This window comes from Natator depressus, chromosome 20 (assembly GCF_965152275.1).
Source record: "Natator depressus isolate rNatDep1 chromosome 20, rNatDep2.hap1, whole genome shotgun sequence".
In the NCBI taxonomy this organism is placed as follows: Eukaryota; Metazoa; Chordata; order Testudines; family Cheloniidae; genus Natator; species Natator depressus.
In genome coordinates this window covers 11,552,556-11,575,820 of record NC_134253.1, presented here as the reverse complement: position 1 = coordinate 11,575,820, position 23,265 = coordinate 11,552,556, and the positions used below count along the sequence as shown (strand labels likewise).

The 23,265-nt window shown below is 56.8% G+C and overlaps 1 protein-coding gene across 3 annotated transcripts in view; it reads left to right on the top strand.

Moving 5' to 3' along the window:
- The window catches only part of MAP3K12 (mitogen-activated protein kinase kinase kinase 12), an 83,913-nt gene that overhangs the window by 41,973 nt on the left and 18,675 nt on the right, over positions 1-23,265 (top strand). The window contains exon 1 of one of the 3 annotated variants that reach the window (XM_074935686.1): positions 19,033-19,151. The exons of the other annotated variants lie outside the window; for them this stretch is intronic. The gene's annotated coding sequence lies outside the window, so the exon portion shown is untranslated. Of the gene's footprint in view, positions 1-19,032; positions 19,152-23,265 lie in introns of those variants that run through there. 3 annotated transcript variants of the gene reach the window in all.

Below are 23,265 nucleotides of genomic sequence, written 5' to 3'. Positions count from 1 at the left end.
GCACAGTCTCCCCCGGTGACTGGGTTTACCGTTCCCATGGCGAGCCCCTCCGGGGGGCCAGTCCACACCCTCTTTCTCTGTTAAATTGTGCTGGTTTATTTCCAGTTCACACCTTTCCAGCGGCAGCTCCCAGCCATTGGCTCTCGCTTTAGCAAAGAGCTCCCCCCGCCCCAGAGACTGTGACCTGGGTAGGTTGAACTCCTTAAGTCTGTCACTCCTTAAGTCTGTCAGGTTTGTCCCAGAGATCAAATCGTTCGGCTAGCTCTTCTCTACAACGTCCCATATAAAACACCTGCCCCGCTGGTTCTGAGAGCTCGTCTGAGTCGCCAACAGCCCCCCACCTCCAGACACTGATCACGCCAGAGGCTGCATAGTTTCAGCAGCTGTTTCGTTCCTCAAGAACAACCAGGTAGAGCGTGGCAGAAAGCTGTAAAATCCTGGAACCAGGGAACAGGGTAGCGCCAACTTCACGAGGCAGGTGGGCCCCCGCTTTTGCCCCGGCTGAGTTTGCCATGTCTGCACTAGGATTTGCTGAGACTCATTTTGCTAGGGAAGAGGAGCCCTGCACCCAGCGGCAAGGAGCTGAGCTGTCCCAGTGTTTGATCCCTTGCGAGCTCGTGGATGTGCCGCTTGACTCTAACCATGGAGCTGGTGGGGACATTGGGGTGGGGTGGGGGGTCCAATCAAGACTTGGGGCTTCATAGCCTCTGGAGCACGTGCAAAGTAACCTGGTGCCGAGGCTGAGGGGAGTTGGGTGAGCTCCTTTTGCTGAGCAGGAACAGGAAGGCTCAGAGGAGTAGTCTGTAATTTGCATCCACACTGCAAGCAGGGTGGGTTACCAACCCCCCGCTAGCCTGGTTTAAAGCACCACCAAAGTGGGGCTGGAGGGTTTTGTGTGTGGATGGTAGCTGGGTTAGGGGCAACCCCTTGGGTGAGAGCGTGGGCTGACTCTGTAATGTAGTGTAGACACAGCCAAAGAAGACATGCTTGGCTGTGCTGGGGGGGCACCCCCAGGAGAGGTCAGGGCTGGCTGCGGGCCATATCCGTGAGCTTCCCCCACTGGAGAAGGTGTGAAATGGTGTCTCCTTGAGGAGCTGGTCTGTGCTGAGGGTGAGTACTGAGAGACGAGGCCATGGAGTAAACAGCCCCCAGCACACAGGGGTGTTAGCCCAGGGCCGGGTGGGGCCGGGGGAGGAGGCGTGAATGAATTGCCCCTTTCACTAGCCCAGCACTGGAAGGCGTTTGGGGGGTGGCTCCATCCAAGCTGAGTATGGCCAAGGCGCAGCATCCCCCACCCAGGTGCGGGGAGTGGCTACATTGGCTTGGAGCCAGCTGGGGGCTCCCCCAAGATGGACCGGCGGCTGGCTGCTCCCTCTCTTTTCCCCCCATGATGTCCTGGCTCCCCCCACCCCTTTCTGGGCCTGCTGCCCCACCAGGTCAGTTACCTTCTCCCTAGGATCCTGCTCCCAATCCCGGGACGACCCCACAGTGTACATTACACAGCCCCATGGCTGGCCTGGCTACAGTGGGTCAGGAACAGCCCCTGCTGTAGACTTTGGCTCAAGCTGGAGCAGCTTGTGCTTTGAGCTGGGGAGAGCCCCGGTTCAATCCCCGTTGTCAGACATCACCCCAGCTTCCCCGGAGATGACCTGCCCTCCTTCCCTGGTTTGTTTCGCACCATATCTCTCCCCCCTCAGCTCCCGTTAATATTTTATAACATGTTACTGATGAAAAATTCAAATTGACTCCAGGATCCTTTTGCTCCATTTAACAAGGTGACGGCATGTCTGGCTCCCCGCCCGCAGCCCGGGGAGAGGGGCCCGTGCCGTCGCAGCCTCTCCCCCTCCCCCCGCACGTGAGGCCCCCGCGCGGCGCTGATTGGCACGGCGGCTGGGTTGTCGGGGCAGATTTGCGGGGAGCTGTTGCGAGGCAAAGCGGTGGTGCCGCTAGCTGGGACGCAGGTGGCCCGTCGGTGGGGCGAAGCCGGGCGCTGAGGCTGAAGGCGGAACAATGGAGGGGATGGGAAGCGGAGCAGAGGCTGCTCGGCGACAGGGGTCCCCGGGGGTGCGGACGGCCACGCGGATACGTCGGGGGAGGCGGCTCTCGGAGCGGCAGCGCTGGCTTCTTGGGGAGCGGAGCGGCCACTCGAGGCAAGAGGGGTTAGAGCCAGGCTGGCAGTCAGCTGACCGGGGATCCCAGCCTTAATCCCGACCCACAGCCCCCTGCTGTTCTGGTCCTGGTCTCCCCCTCCAGCTTGGCTGATGTCCCTCAATCCCGACCCGCAGCCCCTCTGCCATCCCAGCCCTGGGCTCCCTCCACGCCCAGCTCTGCCCTGCCCCTCCTTCCTAACACGCAACCCACTGCTGGTCCAGCCGTGAGCTCCCCCCATCCCCCACAGCTCTGCCAGTGCCCTTCAATCCTAACCCCTGACCCCTCGCTATTCCAACCCCCTGGGCTCCCGCAAACACACACACACCGAGCTCACTCCTAGCCCAGTCCTGGACCAGTCCACCCGTTGAATGCGGCTCTCAGTCTGTTGGGGACGGGAATAGAACACCTAACTCATCCCCTTGTGAATCCAGGGCTGCAGCAGCGTCCGGCCGCCCCCCCACCCAGGCCATGCCCACACCCTATAGCGCAGCTTCTGCTCCCATGGGAGGGGGGCAATCCCCTGCCCTCCCCAATTGGCCTGGACCCTATCAACCTAGAAGGCAGCTGGAGCTGCTGCCACATGGGGATTCATGGTGGGGGAGAAGTTTCCATGTGGTGGCAAGAGAGCAAACAGGATCTGGGAGGGGCAAATCACCAACTTTCTGAGCTACTGCTGGGATGACCTTCTGCTGCTTTGGTACCTGGCCTGGCTCTTGTATGGACCATTGGTGCCTTGCCCCATTTACCATCTAGCTATATAGGCATGTTTCTTCTTTTGTGAGTTTATTTGTATGCCTGTAGCACCCAGGAGCCCCAGTCAGGCACCAGGACCCCATCGTGCTAGGTGCTGCACAAACACCAAACAAAAAATTGCTGCCCCAATGAGTTTACAATCTAATGCAGCCACCTCTGGGGTGGGGCATGGCAGCTGTGTATACAGGGCTGGCTTCACCAACTGTTGCAGTGCAGCCACGTCTGCTGTGGGATGCAGCCGCTTTCTGTCGTGTTCGGGCTGTGATACCACGGTGATGGGCTCAGGATAAGAACATAGACGCCGCCAGGCTGTGGCTGGGAGTGGGGTGGGGGTGATCTGGCAGCCTCTCCAGTAATTCAACATGCTGTGCTCCTTGTTCCTGTTCCGCTCCCGGGGCTGTGGTGTTCGGGGGCAGTGGGCGACTCCCTGCGCCATGGTGCGTCCCTGGGAAGGGTCTGCCTCTGGCATTTGAAACCCTTCACTTTGCAATCTTCACTGCCCTTGACATAAGCGTCCTGGAGCCTGCGCGGATTCCCACGTTTCCCGTTGGTCTCAAGTAACCGGGGGGTTGCTATTAATGTGTCGGCGCCGCTGGGTTTTTCCTTTGATGCCAGCGGCATGAGAGGCCTCATGCAGCTCCCAGGTGTCACCCCTGGCCACTTCTAAACGCTGGGCATCGTTGCCTGCTTCTTGGGCCCAGATCTTGATTGCTGCCACCTCGGGCTATATCCAAAGAGATTCAGAGGACACTCCCCCGCCCCGGTCCAGGATCTAGCTCCGAATCAAACCTTTAGGCCGGTTTTGGTTGAGGGGAGTAGAACCCGCCGCTTCCCAGACTCCAAAATGAATAACCTAATTAACTCATTCAAAGACATAAACAAGTCACCAATAGTCCAGTTACAAGCAGCCCCTTCCTGCAGAAGGGGGCACCGAGATGGAGGGCTGCATTGGCTTATGGAGTGGCAGAGCCTCCCAAAAAGGCAGGAAGGACTTGTCCTGGGGCAGCTGGAGGTTTCCAAACAGGGCTGGTTTGGATCCGGGTTCCAGGTATTGGAACCTTCCAGGGATGCGGGTGGTGAGAGCAGGGTGGGTCGGGTTCTGGTTCTGAGCCGTCTCTCGAAGGGGACTGAGGTTCAGGATGGCTGGGAGGGCAGTGGCTCATGCTCCTTCCATCGCAGTCAGCGCAGGAAATGGACTCTGCCAAAGACTCAGCCCTCCCCCCCGCATCCCACCCCAGGGTCCTCTCCCCGACCCCAACCCCCTCACTTGGACTCTTCCACACAGTCCCCACTGCCCCAAGATGCACCTTTCCCCCTCCCCATGAGCTTCGTAATATTGCGTGCTTCTTCCCAAAGTCTTCTCACACTGCATCTGACCCTGATTGCAGGAAGGGGTGGTCCCCTGTGCTTCAGAGCATGGGGGCCTGGATGCCTGGGTTCTGTTTTTAGCTCTAGGAGGGAAACCTGGTCTAGTGCAGACTGAAAGCCAGGACTCCTGGGTTCTATCTCCAGCTCTGGGAGGGGAGTGGGGGTCTAGTGGTTACAGCAGGTGGGTCTGGGGACTCCTCGCTTCTGTTCCCTGCTCTGGAAATATGCGTGTGGGGGTATTTATCAGTCAGAGCAGGGGTTAGGGGGCCAGGACCCTTGGGCTCTACCCCAGCACTGAGAGAGGAGTGTAGTGCAGTGATTGTGGTGGGGTGGGGCCACAGGGAGTCCAGACTCCTGACCTGGGTTTTTCTCCAATTGAATCACCTGGAGCAAGTCTCTTTAATTTCTCCATGCCTCGGTTTCCCCATGTGAGGTGCCCCGAAAGTGCTCTGAGATTGCAGGAGGTTAGGGAGGAGGGTAAGTGCTCACAGTCTCTCTCTCTGCTCTGAATTTGCCCCTTGCAGCAACCTTGAACCTATCAAAAAATAAAAACCCAGAGGCTCCGGCAGGACAGACTCTTCTGGGGCAGAGCCAACTCCAGACTGGGGAGGGGGGGAAGCAAGTCCTGCCACCGCCTTCCAGCCTCCAGCTGTTACCCCGAGGCTGGGCGAGCGGGAGCCTCGGTGGTGCTGATCCACTTAGATCGATCCCCCACCCTACATCCTTCCTAAGAAACTTACAACAAGCCAGGCCTCATTCCATTGGTCCGGCCGGGCCCTAGATACAGTGAGTCAGCCTGTGTGTGGACATGTGTGCGTGCATGCATACACACAACACACACACACACACGGCCTCCCATTGGCTCAAAGTCATCTTGCTGCTGGCAAGCAAAACAGAACCTGACCCAGCAAGACCCTGCCCAACCCCTTCCCATCCCCCCCGCCCTCCCCCTGCACCGGTGATCTCGTATATTACAGGGTTAGGGATTAGTGTGCTTGATCCTCCCTCTTTGAGTTGCTTGGACTATCCTGGCGCTGCTCAGGCCCTGGGGTGTGGATGCTCTCCCCTCCTGCCCCCCCGAACCACCCCACAGCAGCGAGACGGTTGGTTAGTTTACTGCAGTCCCAGCAGGGGGCAGGGCAGGAGCGCTGGCTCTTGGGGGAGCTCCTGGCTACTCCAGCCCCAGCCTCTCCCAGCAGGGGGCACTGTAGGGAGCAGGGCAGGAGCTCTGGCTGTACGGGCAGCCCCTGGCTCATCTAGGCCCAGCCACTCCCACCAGGGGGCGCTGTGGGGACTGGGGCAGCAGCATTGGCAGTGGGGGGAGCACCCAGCTACTCCAGTCCTGACCTCTCCCAACAGGGGGCGCTGTGGAGAGTGGGGCAGCAGCACTGGCAGTGGGGGGAGCTCCCGGCTACTCCAGTCCTGACCTCTCCCAGCAGGGGGCGCTGTAGGGAAAGCCCCTTGCTACCCTGGTATGTCGGGCGGAGGGGAGGGAGCGGGGAGGATCCTCAGGTGCCCCCCTCCCAACCCCTAATCTGTTTAGCCGCCACTTTTCTGCTCCCTCTCCTAATGCGCCCTAAGGAATTAACGTGGAGCCGCTAATCAGCTCGGAGGTGATGACCTCCGTCCATGCCAAGCCGTGGGGGTTGGGGTATGGGATGCGGGGAGGCTGCTAGTGTGGGAGAGCCCCAGGGGCAGTTGCGGGGATCATGGGGCAGTTGGGCAGCGGAGGGAGCCCCGGGGGCAGTTGGGGGGATCATGGGGCAGTTGGGCGGTGGAGGGAGCCCAGGGGCAGTTGGGGGGCAGTTGGGGGGATCATGGGGCAGTTGGGTGGCAGAGGGAGCCCCGGGGGCAATTGGGGGGATCATGGGGCAGTTGGGCAGCAGAGGAGGGAGCCCCGGGGGCAGTGGGGGGGATCATGGGGTAGTTGGGCGGCGGAGGAGGGAGCCCTGAGGGCAGTTGGGGGGGATCATGGGGCAGTTGGGCGGAGGAGGGAGCCCAGGGGCAGTCGGGGGACAGTTGGGGGGATCATGGGGCAGTTGGGCGGCAGAGGGAGCCCCGGGGGCAGTTGGGGGGATCCTGGGGCAGTTGGGCGGCGGAGGGAGCCCCGGGGGCAGTTGGGGGGATCATGGGGCAGTTGGGCGGCAGAGAACAGAGCCCCGGGGGCAGTTGGGGGGGATCATGGGGTAGTTGGGTGGCGGAGGAAGCCCCGGGGGCAGTTGGGGGGATCATGGGGCAGTTGGGTGGCAGAGAACAGAGCCCCGGGGGCAGTTGGGGGGGATCATGGGGTAGTTGGGTGGCGGAGGGAGCCCCGGGGGCAGTTGGGGGGGATCATGGGGCAGTTGGGCAGTGGAGGAGGGAGCCCTGGGGGCAGTTGGGGGAATCATGGGGTAGTTGGGTGGCGGAGGGAGCCCCGGGGGCAGTTGGGGGGATCATGGGGCAGTTGGGTGGCGGAGGGAGCCCCGGGGGCAGTTGGGGGGATCATGGGGCAGTTGGGCGGCAGAGGAGGGAGCCCCGGGGGCAGTTGGGGGGGATCATGGGGCAGTGGGGGGGCAGTTGGGGGGGGCTCATGGGGAAACGGCCTCGAGGTCAGTATCAAGGAGCTGCTGGGCCCCACGTGGTTCTCCTCACCCCGCGAGCCCCCCCCACCTCACTCCTGCCGGCTCCCCACCCTCCGCTGCCCCACGTGACTCCCCCCCCCGTGCCTCCATGGTGTCAGCGATAATATTAGTGCTGACTTCATGCTCCGAGCGCTGGGATCCGTTGCCATGGCAATGCCGCAGCGCCCCCCCCCCCGTATTCGGTAGTCACGTGATGTTCAGGAAGCGGCGGCATGGGGCTCGGCCCGGCCTGGGATTTAGGGCTGCGGATTCCGCCTCCATCCCCCTGGCCGCGCTGGGCCGTAGCAAACCCCGGGGGATCGGGCCGGGCCTCAGAGCTGGGGGTAGTGGGGGGGTCCGCAGAGCAGGGAAAGGGGGAGGGTCAAGAGCAGGGTGGACGTTCGGGCTTTGCCCCCCCCAAAACTGCAGAGATTGGGGCTGTGTTAAGGGGGGGGTGGAGTCCCTGTGGCTGCCAGGGATGGGGCAACATGGGCTAGTGGCCCAAGCGCCGGACGGGGAGCCTGGGTGCTGTATGCTGCTTGACCGTGGGCAAATCACTGCCCTGCTCTGTGCCTCAGTTTCCCCTCCTGCCCTCTGAACAGATGGAGCGCTTTCAGGCAAGGGCTCTCTCTCACTCTGTGTCTGTGCAGAGCCTGGTACAGGGGGGTGAGGGTTGGGGGGCCCAGCTCAGCACTGCTGCCAGAGAAGTAATTAGGAGGGAGCAAAATAATTATAATGGAGAGTGGATGCCGATGGCAGAGCCCCAATGAAGTCTATCCACTAGGCCATGTTGCCCACCCCCGATAAAGACAGACACATATGCACATACTTGTGTTAACCGTGTGTACACCTGTGTGCTGATACATGTGCATACATGTTGATGTATGTTGCTGTGCACACACATCACTTATATGTCGATACATGTGTGCCCATATATGTCAGTGTATGTTGACATGTTCACACCTATGTTGATGCATGTTTGGCCATATATTTCTGTGTATGTTAACATGTTCACACCTACATGTGTGCACATGGCCACATGCTAACACGCGTTCACACCAATCTGTTAAAATGCGAGCACACATATCTATCAGTGCGTGTACACACACTTTATAAAGTATGCTGACACCAGCACCTTTGTATGTTGCGCCAGGGTTACACATGTTCACACCTCTGTGGTGACACATGCATCCAGGTGCACAGCGATGTGCAGGTACGCATGTGTGTAGAGGCATGGGGTGTGTGTGTGCACATGTATGTTAACACGCACATTGGGGGAAAAGGGAGTTATGCCAGGTGGCTTCGTTCAGTGAAAGCATGGTAGCATCAGCGTCCCGACAGAGGGGACAGCATAGCAGCAATCACAGACAAGGACACTGCTCGGTCCCTAGGGCTAATGCAGGCTGTGTACATGCCAAGCTTGACACTCTCACTAGCTAGCTGTGTATGTGGGTGGACGGATGGATGGACAGACAGACAGAGATTTCAGGGACTGGCTAGGAAGGATGGCCCAATGGTGAGGGCACTCACTGGTTCCTTGGGACACCTGGGTTTCAATCCCTGTTTTGCCACAGACTGCCTCTGTGACCTTGGGTAAGTCACTTAGCCTCACTCTGCCTCAGTTTCCCCCTTTGTCCAATGAGACTCGTACAACTGCCCTACCTCCCAGGGGGATTAGGAGTGCTTTGAGCTCCCTGACAAAACCAGGATTCAACTGCGGACCCAGTAACCCCTGGAGGAAATGGAGTTTGCTTGAGGCTGGAGTGATCTTTATCTTGCTGGTGGCCTTTGGCATCTGGCCCCCTGCTCTTCACAGTGCTGGGGGTCCCACTCAGCCTTTCTCTAGGGTTTCCTCCTGGGGCAGAGGCATGAGCTAGAGAGGGAGGGGGACTGATCAGGGCTAGCTGCTTACATGGATGGGAGTTCTCTCTGCCGCACGTACTTGGCATGAGGAGCCTGATTCACAGCTGCCCGGCACCCCGTGCAGCCATTTACACCAGTGCAGAGCAGGTGTGAAATGCGACCTGAGCAGAATGGGGAAGGTTTTTCACTCACGTTGCACTGGTGTAAATAACCTGATGCAAAGCAGCCATGAAAAAGTCTCAGTGTGAATGGGCCTAGGGTCCTGGTGGGCAGTGGTAGGCCAGAAGCTCACAGCCAGAGTCCCAGCTGTCAGTGGTGGGGCACTGCTGGCCAGAAGCTCACAGCTCCGGAGTCCCAGCTGGCAGTGGCAGGGCACTGCTGTAACAGAAGCTCACAGCTCCGGAGTCCCAGCTGGCAGTGGCAGGGCACCGTTGTAACAGAAGCTCACAGCTCCGGAGTCCCAGCTCGCAGTGGCAGGGCACTGTTGTAACAGAAGCTCACGGCTCCGGAGTCCCAGCTGGCAGTGGCAGGGCACTGTTGTAACAGAAGCTCACAGCTCCGGAGTCCCAGCTCGTAGTGGCAGGGCACTGTTGTAACAGAAGCTCACAGCTCCGGAGTCCCAGCTGGCAGTGGCAGGGCACTGTTGTAACAGAAGCTCACAGCTCCAGAGTCCCAGCTCGCAGTGGCAGGGCACCGCTGTAATAGAAGCTCACAGCTCCGGAGTCCCAGCTCGCAGTGGCAGGGCACCGCTGTAATAGAAGCTCACAGCTCCAGAGTCCCAGCTCGCAGTGGCAGGGCACCGCTGTAATAGAAGCTCACAGCTCCAGAGTCCCAGCTCGCAGTGGCAGGGCACCGCTGTAATAGAAGCTCACAGCTCCGGAGTCCCAGCTCGCAGTGGCAGGGCACCGCTGTAATAGAAGCTCACAGCTCCAGAGTCCCAGCTCGCAGTGGCAGGGCACCGCTGTAATAGAAGCTGGCATTACTGTGCTTCAAGCATCTTCTGATGCTAAGTCCTTTGATGCCGACTGAGGTCACCGATCCTGGGATGTGTGTGTATACGGGGGGAGGGGAGGGCAGCCCAGGGGAAATGACCACATTTGGCTCATTAAGGAAACGGTTTGGGCAGGAAAGACCGACAATCTGATGATTGCATCACTGAGCGACTCTGCTGAGAGCCAGATTCCACACACACACACCCCCACCACACACTATCTCCTGGGGGCGCACAGGCCTCAGTGTATGAATGAGAAAATTATATCCGGTGGTTTAAGAGACAACCCCCCCAACAACCCCCTCCCCCACGGCTCCTTCCCCCCATCCACCCCACCAGTGGGAAAATAAAGCCCCTTCACTAAGGGATGAAGTCATCTCCCAGGCGGGCTCTCGGAAATGCCCTTTGAACTCAGGGCTCCGGTTGGGCGGAGAGGATTGTGTTTCCTGACGCTCACTCCCCTGGGGAGGCAGGTTGCCAGGGAACAAGCCTCCCCCCCACACACATTTCACCCCATCCTCAGCTAGGGGATGGATTCTGGAGCTGGCTCCCTCTCTCTGAACCAGATTCCGGTTCTGGGCAAGCAATGGAAGCCCATTGGCAAGTCTGGATACAGATCGGATCCGAACTGCACCGCCCCCCCCCACCAAAAAAAAGGGTTTTGGATCCATCTGTGAAGTTCTGGTTCAGCCCACGCTGACGGATGCCTGAATTGCCAAGGCATCCCTGGGTCCGGCTTTGCCCCCCGTTCTGGGGGCGGGGGTTCAGACCCACAGTCCCGCTGTAATGATACAAGTTGGAGGGTTGGCTTGAGAGATGCAGCAGGAGTTTAGCCCAGGATCCGAGTCATTGTGAACGGGGGTGCATTTGTATTTGGGTTGTCAGCGTCAGCACGGGGGTGCTGAGTGTGACGTCCTGTGCGTGTGATGGGAGGCATAGGCCTGTTGACGAGCATGTATCTGGTGGGAGGTGCAAACCACTCGGCGTGCCTGTGTGCGTTCATGCAAATCGCCTGGTGGTTGTTTTTTACCTTGCTGAGCATGTGATGCCATTGGCAGCTGGGCACTGTGGTTGAGGGCTCCCTAGCCACACTTGAAAATCATTGCACCCACAGCCGAAATGCAGCCAGCTCTGGGGTGGGGCTTCCTTATTGAGGGGGCGGAGCCACTGAGCCCTGTAGGCAAATGATCATGTGGGACAGGAAGTGAAAAAACAGGGACAGGAGTGAGGGCTGCGGGGCAAAACTAGGGAATCCAGAGGGGGATGCCAAGCAGAGAACCCCAGACAATGCCTTAAGGGAGTTCAAGGAGTCGGTGGTTGCAGCCCAGAGGAACTCTGCCCAGAGACGTGGTGCAACAAGGAAATGGAAACAGGCCCCAAAGTCAAAGAGCGCCCTCCTGTAGTGCTTGTTCTGCCTCGTCTGGTGGAGGGCCATCTTGGCCAGTGTCAGGAGGAGGCTGACAAGCAGGTCTTGCGGCTCCACGGGGCCATGGATAGGGTGTGCGAGAAGATGCAAATGAGGGGAAAGTGCAGCCAAAATCTCAGTTGGAAGTCCTGGAGGAGGCGGAAGAGGGGCTGCTGCCTGGCATGATCTACACAGATGTGCTCCAGGGTCTCCCTCTTGCCACAGAAGGACCAAGTGTCAGGAGAGTCTGTAACGACAGCCAGACCCTCAGGTGCTGAGGCCAGGAAGCAAAGAGCAGGAGGAGTGCTGGGCATGGACACAGGATGGTGGATGCTATTACAGAAGCACCAGGGGATCGTTAATAACTGCGGAGTGTTGGCCATCCTGGCTTTACCTCTTCCAAAATTTGACTCTTCCAGCAGCCATGCACCACACAAGGTGCAGCGCTCACCGCACAGGAAGAACATCCTCTTCTGAATCACCCTCACCACAGCCGACAGCCCCCTGGGGTTTCACTGGGGGTATCCCAGCCAAACAGTAAGCAGGCAGAACATTGCGTAGCTCCTAGAGTCTGACCAGGTGAGGCAAGAGGAAGGGACACAGCAAGTATGGCTGTGGAAAATTTTGAGATTTTGGCAAAAAAATCAACATTGGAAATATTTTAATTCAGAAAGGCACCACGGGACCTCATGGGAATTGTAATTCAGGTGCCTTATGCCCCTGTTCTCCCCTATTGGAGAGACTTGCAGGCTGGACTACATCTCCCATGATGCACCAGGCTCACTCAGCAAGAGGGGAGGAGTCTGTGTATTATGGTAGACACAAGGCTGCAGTGCCTCATGGATGTTGTATTTTGGATGTTTCATGCCTCCATTCTCCTCTGTATGCCAGTTTCCCTCATTGGACTACATCTCTCATGATGCACCATGGTGTCTCCTCTTGCTGAGGGAAGGCTGTGCATCATGGGAGATGAAGCTCAGCTGGGGAATGTAGCCCATGGAGGAGAATGGGAGCACCCACACTACGACTCCCATGCGGCACTGCGGTGACACTGCAGAATGGAAATATTTCCAGTGTGGGCTATTCCATTTTTTGAAACAAAAAAATGGAATTTTTCAGAAGGAAGAAAGATGCTTTTTGTGAAAAATTGTGATTACTCAAAAACCTGGTTTTCCCTCGAAAAACCCCTACCAGTTTTGATGGAAAATTTCCAGCCAGTGCTGGGTCTGGGCAGGGCATGGCCCCAGAGCTCTGCAGAGATCCCTTTATTGTGAGGAGCTGGACCCAGCACCCTGCCTCAGGCATGAGGTCCCGGTTATTGACTCTCTGCTCCTTGGGAAGCGTGCCAGGGCCACAGCCAGCTTAGGCCCAGAATTTAGGTGGTGAAAACATCCAAGGCTCCAGATTCTGATCTCAGCTGCACGGGTGCAAAACTGGCATAACTCCGTTAGATCAATGGAGTTTGCAGTTACATTAGATGGGATCAAAATATGTATGAGAAGGTCTATAAATCCTCATTCTTCAGGGCATGAACCAGCTTCTGAGAGGGCTTGGGAAGAAAGCCGTTCCATCACTGGCCACTATTGAGTTTCTTTCATCCTGTGACACATCTAGTCCTGTCCACTGAAGAAGACCAGAGACTGGATTAGATGGATTGGACAGTGCCTATGTTCCTCGTGAAACAAGAGCATCATCCGTTCCCAGTGATTTGTTACTTTTCAGAGAAAATGGGTGAGGGAGAAGAAAAGGAGACTGAAACTGGCTCCCATGTTGCACTGGTGACCCATGTGGCAACCCACCCTTGTAAAACACACATGCAACCTGTGCTTGTGTAACCCACACGACAACAAGGACCTGCAAAATGAGGAGCCTGAGCATGTACCTAGAAACAGAAAGGGAAGGTGACCAAGCATAATATCATAACCATGTCCCTTTTAATATTAATGCTTTGGCTCAGAAGATTTGCCATCAGACCATTTGTCTATCAAATCCACTGTCTTGCTTGTAACAGTGGCCAATGCTAGATACTTAAGATGCAAAGTAAGATGGAAAAGAAAACCCTCCTTAAGCCAAATGAACCTAGTCTCTCATATGGCAGCGTATGGCCTTTGGATTCCTTCCTGACCCCTGCTGTGATCAGTTTGTTCCCTGGAGCATGGTGGTTGCTAACCCTTGTATCATCATCATCTTTGTTTGTACAGCTTCAGCTATCATCTTTGGTCATTAATTTATGCAGCCCTTTATAAAACCCAGCCCCTGTAGGTCACTCTTTGTTACCCCTCTCACAATGCCTTAGTACTGTATGGGCAACCCCACTTAACTATCCCACGTCATGCCCCGGAAATCGTGAGATTTTTTAAAACGATACATTTCAGGTGTTTTTTCTATGCCTTCTGAGCCAGTAGGGGTCATATTTCCCAGCTTCCAAAAGGGCCAGAAACTTACTTTTTCTTTTAAATGAAAGCTGAGACTCTCTTGTCATAGACTAATAGAAATGTAGGGCTGGAAGGGACCTCAAGAGGTCACCAATCCATCCCCACGTGCTGAGGCAGGATTAAGTGTATCTTCAGTCATAACGTCACTCCAGCAGCTGGGACTTTAAGAAAAAAACCTAGTGTCACAAGACTTGCAATCAAGTCACAAGAGGTGGCAACGCTGCATTTGTATTACAATAGTATGTAGGGCCCCCACATGAAATCTGGGCACCACTGTGCCAGGGCGCTGTACAGGACAATTCTTGCCAGCAAGAGCTCACAGTCAAAATAAAGCACAACGGATGAGGGAAGGATTATCATCCCCTGTTTACAAGTGGGGAAACTGAGGCACTGCACGATTAAGTGACTTGCCCCCAGTGGGATTCTGTGGCAGAGCAGGGAATTGAAACCAGCTCTCCTAAGTCCCTTAAACACCGGGCCAGCTCTCTGCATCAGGAAGGATTTCCCCACCCTCAGCGAGAAAGTGCAGCATTCCCTCCTAGGAGCTCAGCTTCCAGTTTCATGGTAGAGCCCTTCTCCACATCTCGGGGGGGCAGCATCACAGGAAAGGCCAGAGCCAGTCTCACTCTGACCTTCCTGCCTTGAAATCCCTCCACAGCCCTCCCCGCTTTGCGGGCTCCATAATCCTAGTCTCCACTCGCCATCTGCCAGCATCTGTAGATAGCTGTGTGTGTGTCAGAGAAGCTACAGACACTCCGGGCTCATAGGACAGTGGGAGTGCGTTTTCCAGGCCAGGAGGGAGCAGGGTGAAGATTGCCCCAGCAATGAGGTTAAACAGGGCTGTCGTCCCGACCCCTTTCCCTAGGGTTAAAGTTCATTTCAGTTTATCTCAGGCAGCAGGTGGAGTTGGCATTGATCCTGGCTCAGAATGGAGGTTGCATCTTCCAATGAGGCTGTGGGTGGGATCAGGCAGTGGAACAAGCCTCCAGAGGAGTTTAGACCAGTGGTTCTCAAACTGTGGGTCGGGACCCTAAAGTGGGTCACACTTGCAACCCCATTTTAATGGGGTCACCAGGACTGGCTTAGACTTGCTGGGGCCCAGGCTGAAGCCAAAGCCTGGGCCCCACTGTCCAGGGCCAAAACTGAAGCCCAGGGCCAAAGCCAAAGCCCGAGGGCTTCAGCCCTGAGTGGCGGGGCTCAGGTTACAGGCCCCCTGCCTGGGGCAGAAGCCCTTTGGCTTTGACCCCCCCACACCCTGGTGGGGCAGTGGGCTTGGGCAGGCTCAGGCTTTGTCCCCCCCTCTGGGGGTTGTGTAGTCATTTTTGTTGTCAGAAGGGGGTTGAGGTACAATGATGTTTGCGAACCCCTGGATTAGACCAATCCAGAGTCTGAGCAACAAATGCTGCCCAACTCTTTCACAGAGACTGTCTGCCAGAGCATAGCACCCATGCCCCACTGACCCCACACCAAGAATCACCCAGCCCAACCCAAATCCTACCCTGAGCAGAGCTGTGCATGACCCCAAAAGGGAGCAGAGACACAGACAACAGGAAGCCCACTAGGGAAATTGCTATTGCCAATCTATTTCATGGACGAGGTACCAGATGCCATGGTGATGGGCAGCAGCACAGAACACTAATAATCCCTCGCTCCTGTCTAGCACATTTGATCAAGAGCTCTCACAGCATTTTACAAAGGAAGTCAGTATCATTATCCCCATTTAACAGCTGGGGAAACTGAGATGCAGAGAGAAGTGACTTGCCCAAGGCCAGTAGTAGAGCTGGGAACAGAATCCAGGTCTCCTGAGTCATTCTCCAGGACTCTGTCCACTGGGATACACTAGACATAGAGCTCTGTGTGGGGATGGACAGATAGCTCTCTGTAGCTTTGTAGTGTGTATAGCTCTGGATCGGGACAGGTAGATCTGGGTGGAGACGGATAGCTAGATATAGTTCTGTATCGGGATAGATAGATCTGTGCGGGGATGAATAGCTAGATATAGCTCTGTATCGGGATAGATAGATCTGTGCGGGGATGGATAGCTAGATATAGCTCTGTATCGGGATAGATAGATCTGTATGGTGATGGGTAGCTAGATATAGCTCTGTATTGGGATGGATCTGTGTGCAGATGGATAGATAAATATAGCTCTGTATTGGGATAGCTAGATCTGTGCGGGGATGGATAGCTAGATATAGCTCTGTATTGGGACAGATAGATGTGTGTGGAGATGGGTTGCTAGCTACAGCTCTGTCTTGGGAATGAGAGACACAGAGCGCCTCACTTTTAATTCCTAGATCTCAAAGTACAATCTAGTAGCCCCTGCTAGAACCTTCCCTTCACAGACCTGTTCTGCTCCTTGAGCAGGTGTTTTCCCAGGGGCATCCCCCTATCTTTCATTCTTTCCCACTGGGCATGTTTGCAAGAAATTGACACATTTGTTTCTTTCTTCCTTTTTGTTTTTCTTCAGTGACCTTGTTACCAACCCTGGAGGCTGGCATGCTCTAAATGCACCAAGTGGGCACCGTGCCACAATAAGCTTCCCTGCCGCCTCCATCCCTATGCTTCTATTCGTGTTGGCACCACACAGTGGGTCCCCAGTTGGCATTGGAAATGGCTGGAGGTGGGTGGCATGGGATGGAATGAGGCCGGAGTTGCTAAGAATCCAGGATGGGATTTTCCAAGGGAGCCAGGCACCCAACTCCTGTTGAATTTCAATAGCATTTAAACCTCTAACTTCCTTAGGCTTTTTTCACCTTCCCATCCCAGGTTATTGACATTATTGTAGCTCCTAAAAGGCTGTAACCAGGATCGAGGCCTCCTTGTGCTGGATGCTGCACAGACTGCAAGGGAACAGCAGCCCCTGTCCCATGGATCTCACAGTCTAAAAAGTGAGAGGGGAAACCAAGGCACAGAGTGGTGAAGTGGGCATAGAATCCAGGATTCTTGAGACCCAGTCCAGTGCCCTAGCCACTGGGCTCTGCTGCCTCCCATAAATCAGTTTAAACCTCACAACCCTCTGTAATATAGATAAGGATTATTATCTCCATGTTCCAGATGGGGAAACTAAGGCACAGACCTGCAATGTGACTCCCCCAGCATCACTCAGCAGGTCAGTGGCAGAGAGGGGAATAAAGCCAAGACCATGGTTTTGTCTCAAGCACCCAGTGTCCCTTCCCCAGACTCACAGCACATCGACTGCGGGCGCCGGCTGAATTTGGGGAAGATTTTCAACAAAATCAGGTATTAGTTTGAGTTAAACCTTTCATGACAACCTCACAGTTCCCCCATAAGGCCATACCAGGCTGCAGATCAAGCTGTGCCAATGCATCATTCCAGAATGCTTGCTGAGGTTGCTTTTATTGTATATAGCGATAGCATCCTGAGGCCCCAACAGAGATCAGAACCATATTAGGCGAGGGACTGCACATCCACATGGTGAGAAAGTCTCTGCCCCAAACAGCTGGCAATCAAAAGAGACAAAGGGCACCAGGGGAAACTGAGGCACACAGGGGGGCACTTGCCCAAGGTCACCCAGCAGAGCCAGGAATAGAACCCAGGTGTCCTGAGTCCTAGTCCAGCATGCAGCCATGAGAGCACTGAACTTGTGATGCAGGTGTTACATTATGCATGTGTGTCTCACCTTGGAGGCAGAAGGAGGTTCCTTGCGAAGATGCATGCTCTGTCAGTCGCATCAAGTGTGTCTGGGATCTGCTAAGAGGTGTCCCATAACTTAGCATTCCCTTGCTGTTTAGGGCTTGGCTGGGGGAACGTCGCTCTTACCTAACCGACATCCCTTTTATGGGCTGTGCTTGTTTGTGGCATAAGAAGGAAATGAGGAAGAAACAGCCCAGAAGAGGTACTGATAGGTTATGATGTGGCTTAGTGGTTAGAGCAGCAGTCTGGGGCTCAGGAGACCCAGCTTCTATTCCTGGCTCTGTCACCAGCCTTCTGGGTGACCTGGGGCAAATCACTTTTCCTCTCTGGGCCTCTGTTTTCCCTGCCACCCTTTGTCCCTTTTGATGGTCAGCACAGCAGGGCCCCCATCTCAGCTGGACGTGGCTGGAATAGAAACAATAATTTATACCAAGGTAAAGATGGGTAAACTGAGGCACAGAGGGGGATGTGACTTGTCCAGGAAGATGCAGCAAGTTAGTGTCACAGCCAGGAACATAGCCCAGGAGTTCTGACTCCTAATGCCATACTCTAAGCATGATATCCCCTGGAAGAGCTGCGAACAGAACCCAGGAGTCCTGCTGCCCAGTCCCCTGCTCTAACCATGAAAAACACTATCATAAAGAGGTGGACTGTCATTATAGAGAGATGGGCTACTACCCCGCAGGTCCCTCAGGCTAGCCCTCACCCCACATCCACTCCCTCGGGGTGGCTCCCCGAGTCCATCCCCATTTTCCTGGGATAATTATCTCTTTATTAGAGACACAGATCTTCCAGACTTGCTTGCCAAGTTTTGTTCTATGCCTGAGGGACTTGTAATGCCACTAGCCAGGTGGGCTGTAGACATTATAACCACAAGGCCCTGGGTGAATCTAGATATGCACAAAACTCACGATGGGCTGGTTCTCCTGCTCCTCTGGCTCAAGAGGGCTCTGATGAGCTCCTAAGGATTGGCATGTACATGGGGCACAGGAGGTAAAGTGGGCACTGTGAGGGAGAGGTACTGGGAGTGGTCTGGGTACTGGGTGAGGGGTACAGGGAGGAGATCTGGGCCCTGGGAGAGGGGTAAAGGGAAGGTGTCTGGGTACTGGGTTTATGGGGCACCAGGGTGTTGAATGTCTTGGCCTAGGACCCCAGAGGGGCCTGGGCTTTTGCAGGGCTCCTTACATGTTTCACTTCCATGTGCCCGGCACCGCTCTTGTTGCCATGTGCTTGGAGCCCTAGCCCCTGCGCCGTGTTGGCGCAGGATGGGCAAACTGGACCCTTCCCCCCCTCGTGATCCTCCCCTCTCCCTGCATGCCTGTTTGGCCAGCCTCAGCCCAGCTCCCAGAGGGCAGGGGCTATGGAGAGGAGGGGGGCCCTGTGACTCCAGGGGGAGGCGCAGGGCAGAGTGCGTGTGCTGCCCGGTGCCCTGTGGATGCAGAGGGTGCCAGTCTCCAGGGGCACCAAGCGAGATGCCATGGCTGGGGCCTGGGGGGGGGGTGCGCCGGTATTTCCCCATCTCCCGGCACCCAAAGGGCTAAACTCACCTAAAAGCAAGGAGTCCCCCCCGTCCCGCCGGGAGGGGCGGATCCCCCGGCCCAGGGATGAGCTCAGGGCCCCACTCACCTTGGCTCCTGCCTTCCCAGGGATGACATCAGCACCGGGGGCTACCTGCGGCAGAGGCGGGCGCCGGCGCAGCCCATTGGCTCGATCCCCGGCGGGGGCGGGGCTGGGGAGAGGTTGCTTCACTGGCAAAAAAGAAAAAAAAACTGGGGGGGGGGGGGCTGTGGGGGCGGCGCCGGGCCCGGCGCAGAAGCAGAGCGGGGGATCCGCCAGCAGCACATGGAGGGGAGGGAGAGAAAGGGGCAGCGTGCCAGGGAGAGGGAGAGGTGCATGGGGACGGCCGGATAGACAGACACACAGCCAAGGTGGGTGAGGTAATAGCTTCTGTTGGGCCCACTTCTGCTGGGGAGCGAGACCGGCTGGGAGCTACCCAGAGCTTCGGGTACTCAGAGTCCACAGCTCCAGACAGGGGAGACAGGGAGATGTGCCTGGGGAAGGGGCGGGAGGTATGGGGATAGATAGATCGATAGATTAGATAGAGGGGGGTGTATGGGGTTGGATAGATAGATAGATAGAGGGGGGTGTATGGGGATGGATAGATAGATAGATAGATAGATAGATAGATAGATAGAGGGGGGTGTATGGGGATGGATAGATAGATAGATTAGATAGATGGGGTGCATGGGATAGACAGATAGAGGGGGTGCATGGGATAGATAGATTAGATTAGATAGATGGAGTGCATGAGATAGATTGATAGATGGGGGGTGCATGGGATAGATAGATAGATAGATAGAGGGGGTGCGTGGGATAGATAGATTAGATAGATAGGCAGGCAAAGGGATGGGTAGATAGGCAGGCAGGCAGGCACGGGGCTGGTAGCTAGAGTAGGGAGGGAGAGAGGAGCAGAGCTTTAGAGTAGCCCCAAGGAGAAATCCCAGGGCTAGGGACACGTTGGGAAGGAAATAAACAAAGCCAAGGCAAGGTGCCACGTGAGGGCGCCGGGACGGCACCGCGGCACCCAGCTGGCGAGGGCGGGATCGGGCGGCGGGGCCCGGGGAGGAGGGAAGGGGCGCCCCGGGGCTGGCTCGCTGTTCCCTCCGCGGCTGGTGACAGGTGAGTGGAGCGAGTCGTTTCCATCCAGCCTGGGATCCTGGCGGGGGAGGGGAGGGAGGCGGCAGGAGGGGCCGGGGGGCGATGCTTGGGCGGGGGTGGGGGGGGGTAGCCCCTCCAGTTTGCAGCAGCTCCCCAGGGAGAGGAGCGGGAACCCCGGGATGGCTGATCTGTTTGCTGGGGACCCGCATGGGCAGACTGTGCGTGGGCACGGGGGCTCAGTGGCTGGGAAGTGCCAGGCGGGGGCACAGGGCAGTCGCACGTGTTGGTCTGATGTGTGAGGTGCTGAGAGGACACCGATCCCACCTGGCCTGGCAAAGGGCTCTGCTAACCCTAGGTCACCGCTCATAAAGGGGCTGCTTTGGGGGGTGGGCAGGCAGGAGCCTGGGCACTGGGGTGAGGGTATGAAGGAGTCTGGCATTGGGGTGAAGAGTGCAGGGCGGTTGGGATGAGGGGTGCAGGGAAGGGGACTGAGTATCAGGGTGAGGGGTACAGGAGTGTTCTGGCATTGGGGTGAGGGGTACTGAAGGGACCTGGCACTGTGGTGAAGGGTTTGAAGGGGTCTGGGTATTGGGGTGTGTGGTGCTGGAAGGATCTGGCACTGGCTGAGGGGTGCAGGAGTCTGACATTGGGTGAGGGGCTTGCGGGGTGTTGAGCACAGGGGTAAGGGGTATGAAGGGGTCTGAATATTATGTTGAGTATCAAAGAGATCTGGCATTGGGGTGTTGCGTGCAGAGGTTCAGGGGTGGGTTGGGTGAGGGGTGCAGAGGGTATTGGGGTGAGGGGTAAGAAGGGGTCTGGGTATTGGGGTGAGAGGTACCAGAGGGTCTGGAATTGGGGTGAGTGCATGGGGTGTTGGAGTGGGGGTCCAGGAAGGGTCTAGCACTGGATGAGGGGTTCAGGGGTATTGGGGTGAGGGGTGCAGGAGGGGGTTTTGGGTGAGGGGTGCAGGGGTATTGGGGTGAGGAGTACCAGAGGGTCTGGCATTGGGGTGAGTGCAGGGGGTGTTGGAGTGGGGGTCCAGGAAGGGTCTAGCACTGGATGAGGGGTTCAGGGGTATTGGGGTGAGGGGTGCAGGAGGGGGTTTGGGGTGAGGGGTGCAGGGGGTATTGGAGTCAGGGGTAAGAAGGGGTCTGGGTATTGTGCTGAGAGGTACCAGAGGGTCTGGCACTGGGGTAAGGGTACAAGAAGTATTGGGGGTGAGGGGTACCAGAGGATCTGGCATTGGGGTAAGGAGTGCAGGGGATGTTGGAGTGGGGGTACAGGAGGTGGGTTTTGGGTGAGGGATGCAGGGGATATTGCGGTGAGGGGTGTGGAAGGTCTGCAGTCCCCTCACTGAATCACCTCTCTCACCCGGTATTGCAGTGACCCAAACAGGTGCAGACAGACAAACTGACCATGGGCTCAGATGGGTCCATATCCTTCTCCGCACATGCCCAGCAGAACTCCCATACCCTGCCCCCCCGACCCCTGCCCCCCGCATGTCAGCCAGGTGCCCATGCTGTGTGTTTCATGCCGGGCTGGTTCCTGTGCGTGACTGAGCCCAGGACCTACTGACCCACTAAGGGGGGCTGCTCTGCTCCCCGCTGGCATGGCCTGTCCTGCTGGCCGGGGGGCCCTGCTCAGCTGTCACTCCAGACTGGCAAGGGCAGACAGATATGGGGCCAGAGTTACCCCGAGGTTGGGGGCAGGGGAGGTGTGCTTCAGCCAGCACTCATGCACCAGGGCAGAGTGGGGGAATGGATCAGTCCATTGCAATCCGCACTGGACACCTGCTTACTAGATAGAGATGGACACATTGGACAGGTTTCAGAGTAGCAGCCGTGTTAGTCTGTATTCGCAAAAAGAAAAGGAGGACTTGTGGCACCTTAGAGACTAACAAATTTATTAGAGCATAAGCTTTTGTGAGCAGGGTTAGAGTCACAGAAAGGGGGGAAGGTGGGGGGCTGTTTGGGGGAGTGCAGGAGACAGAGCAAAATGGTATCACATGGACAGTCCAGTGAAATGATGGTTAAGGGGGAGGAGAGAGAGATAATCTATCTATCCATCCCCATGCTGTCATCTGAGCGTCCCGGAGAGAGAGGAGACCTGCCACTCCGTATAAGGGGGTGATAAGGCGCGAGGGGCTGGGGGTGAGGAGCCGGTCAGGGTCTCTGGCCTCCAGGTTCTCTTCCAGACCCCATTTGTCAGCCCTGTTCACAGCGTGTCGCTGTGCCCCCCATCAAGCCCCGATGTACTGCTCACACTAAATCGCACGTGCTGCCCCAAATGCCAGACAGCAGCCGCAGGGAGAATGGACCCACATGGAGTCTCGCCCGGGTGGCCCAATGCCTGGCCTCATTTGCATACATATGGCTTGCCAGCCAATCACAACCCCGACTGGCAGCCATTGGCTTACCCGATGTGTAAAGGGAGTGGCTGGCACATTGCCCGGGAGCTGGGGCATGGAGGGGGAGACTGGGAGGATCTGGGCCAGAGATGGCTGAAGGCTCTGGTCTCCTTGGGCTGTTGCAGTCAGGAATGGTGCTCTGAGTCCCCGGTGCTGGTCCGAGCCAGCGTCCCCTCCTGTCAGCCCCAAGGGAGCCCAGGGCCAAGCGAGCCGGCTTCTAACCTGACTCTCACATCTTCCGTAGAATCATGGCTGGGCCCTCCCCGCGGGTGACGGGTGTCACAGACAGGATGATCCCGAGCTAGGCCTGGGAGCTGCTGGGAGGGGCACGAATGGGGCAGGATCCCGCTGCATCCGCTCTGCTGGCTTGTAGCCCTGGGGAGTCAGGAAGCTGCTGCTGCTCAGCTGTGCAGTCAATTGCCTTGATGTGTCTTTGCTGGAGGAGTTTGCAGCCAGGCTGTTGGGGCGGATTGGGGTATGGGCAGCATGTGCCCTGCGACTCCATCACCTGTGGCACAAGCTGGTATAAGACCTCTCCCCTGCCCTGGTTTCACCCTGTCATTACTCATCGTCTGATCTGTCTATTTTTAGACACTAAGCACCTGATAGCAGGGAACCATGTCTTTAAGTGCCCTGTGCCCCCTGGGACCTCTTTAAATTATAGCAATCCCCCCCAAACCACAGCTGATGGGGTGGGACAAGTCCAGGAAGCACCACGCTCAGCCAGCACCTTCCATCTGAGGATCTCGTAGCACTTTGCAAAGAGTAATTAATTTAGCCCCATTAGTTCAGAGCATTATCTCCACATAACAGATGGGGAAACTGAGGCACAGAGAGATTTCTTTCCCCCCCCCCCCACTGTAATATAGCAGAGGGAATAGGACTCAGGAATCCTGACCCCTAGCCCTGAGCTGTAGGCACATGCTCCATCCTTCCAGGACTGAGACTAGAACCCAGGCATCCTGAGTCCCAGATTC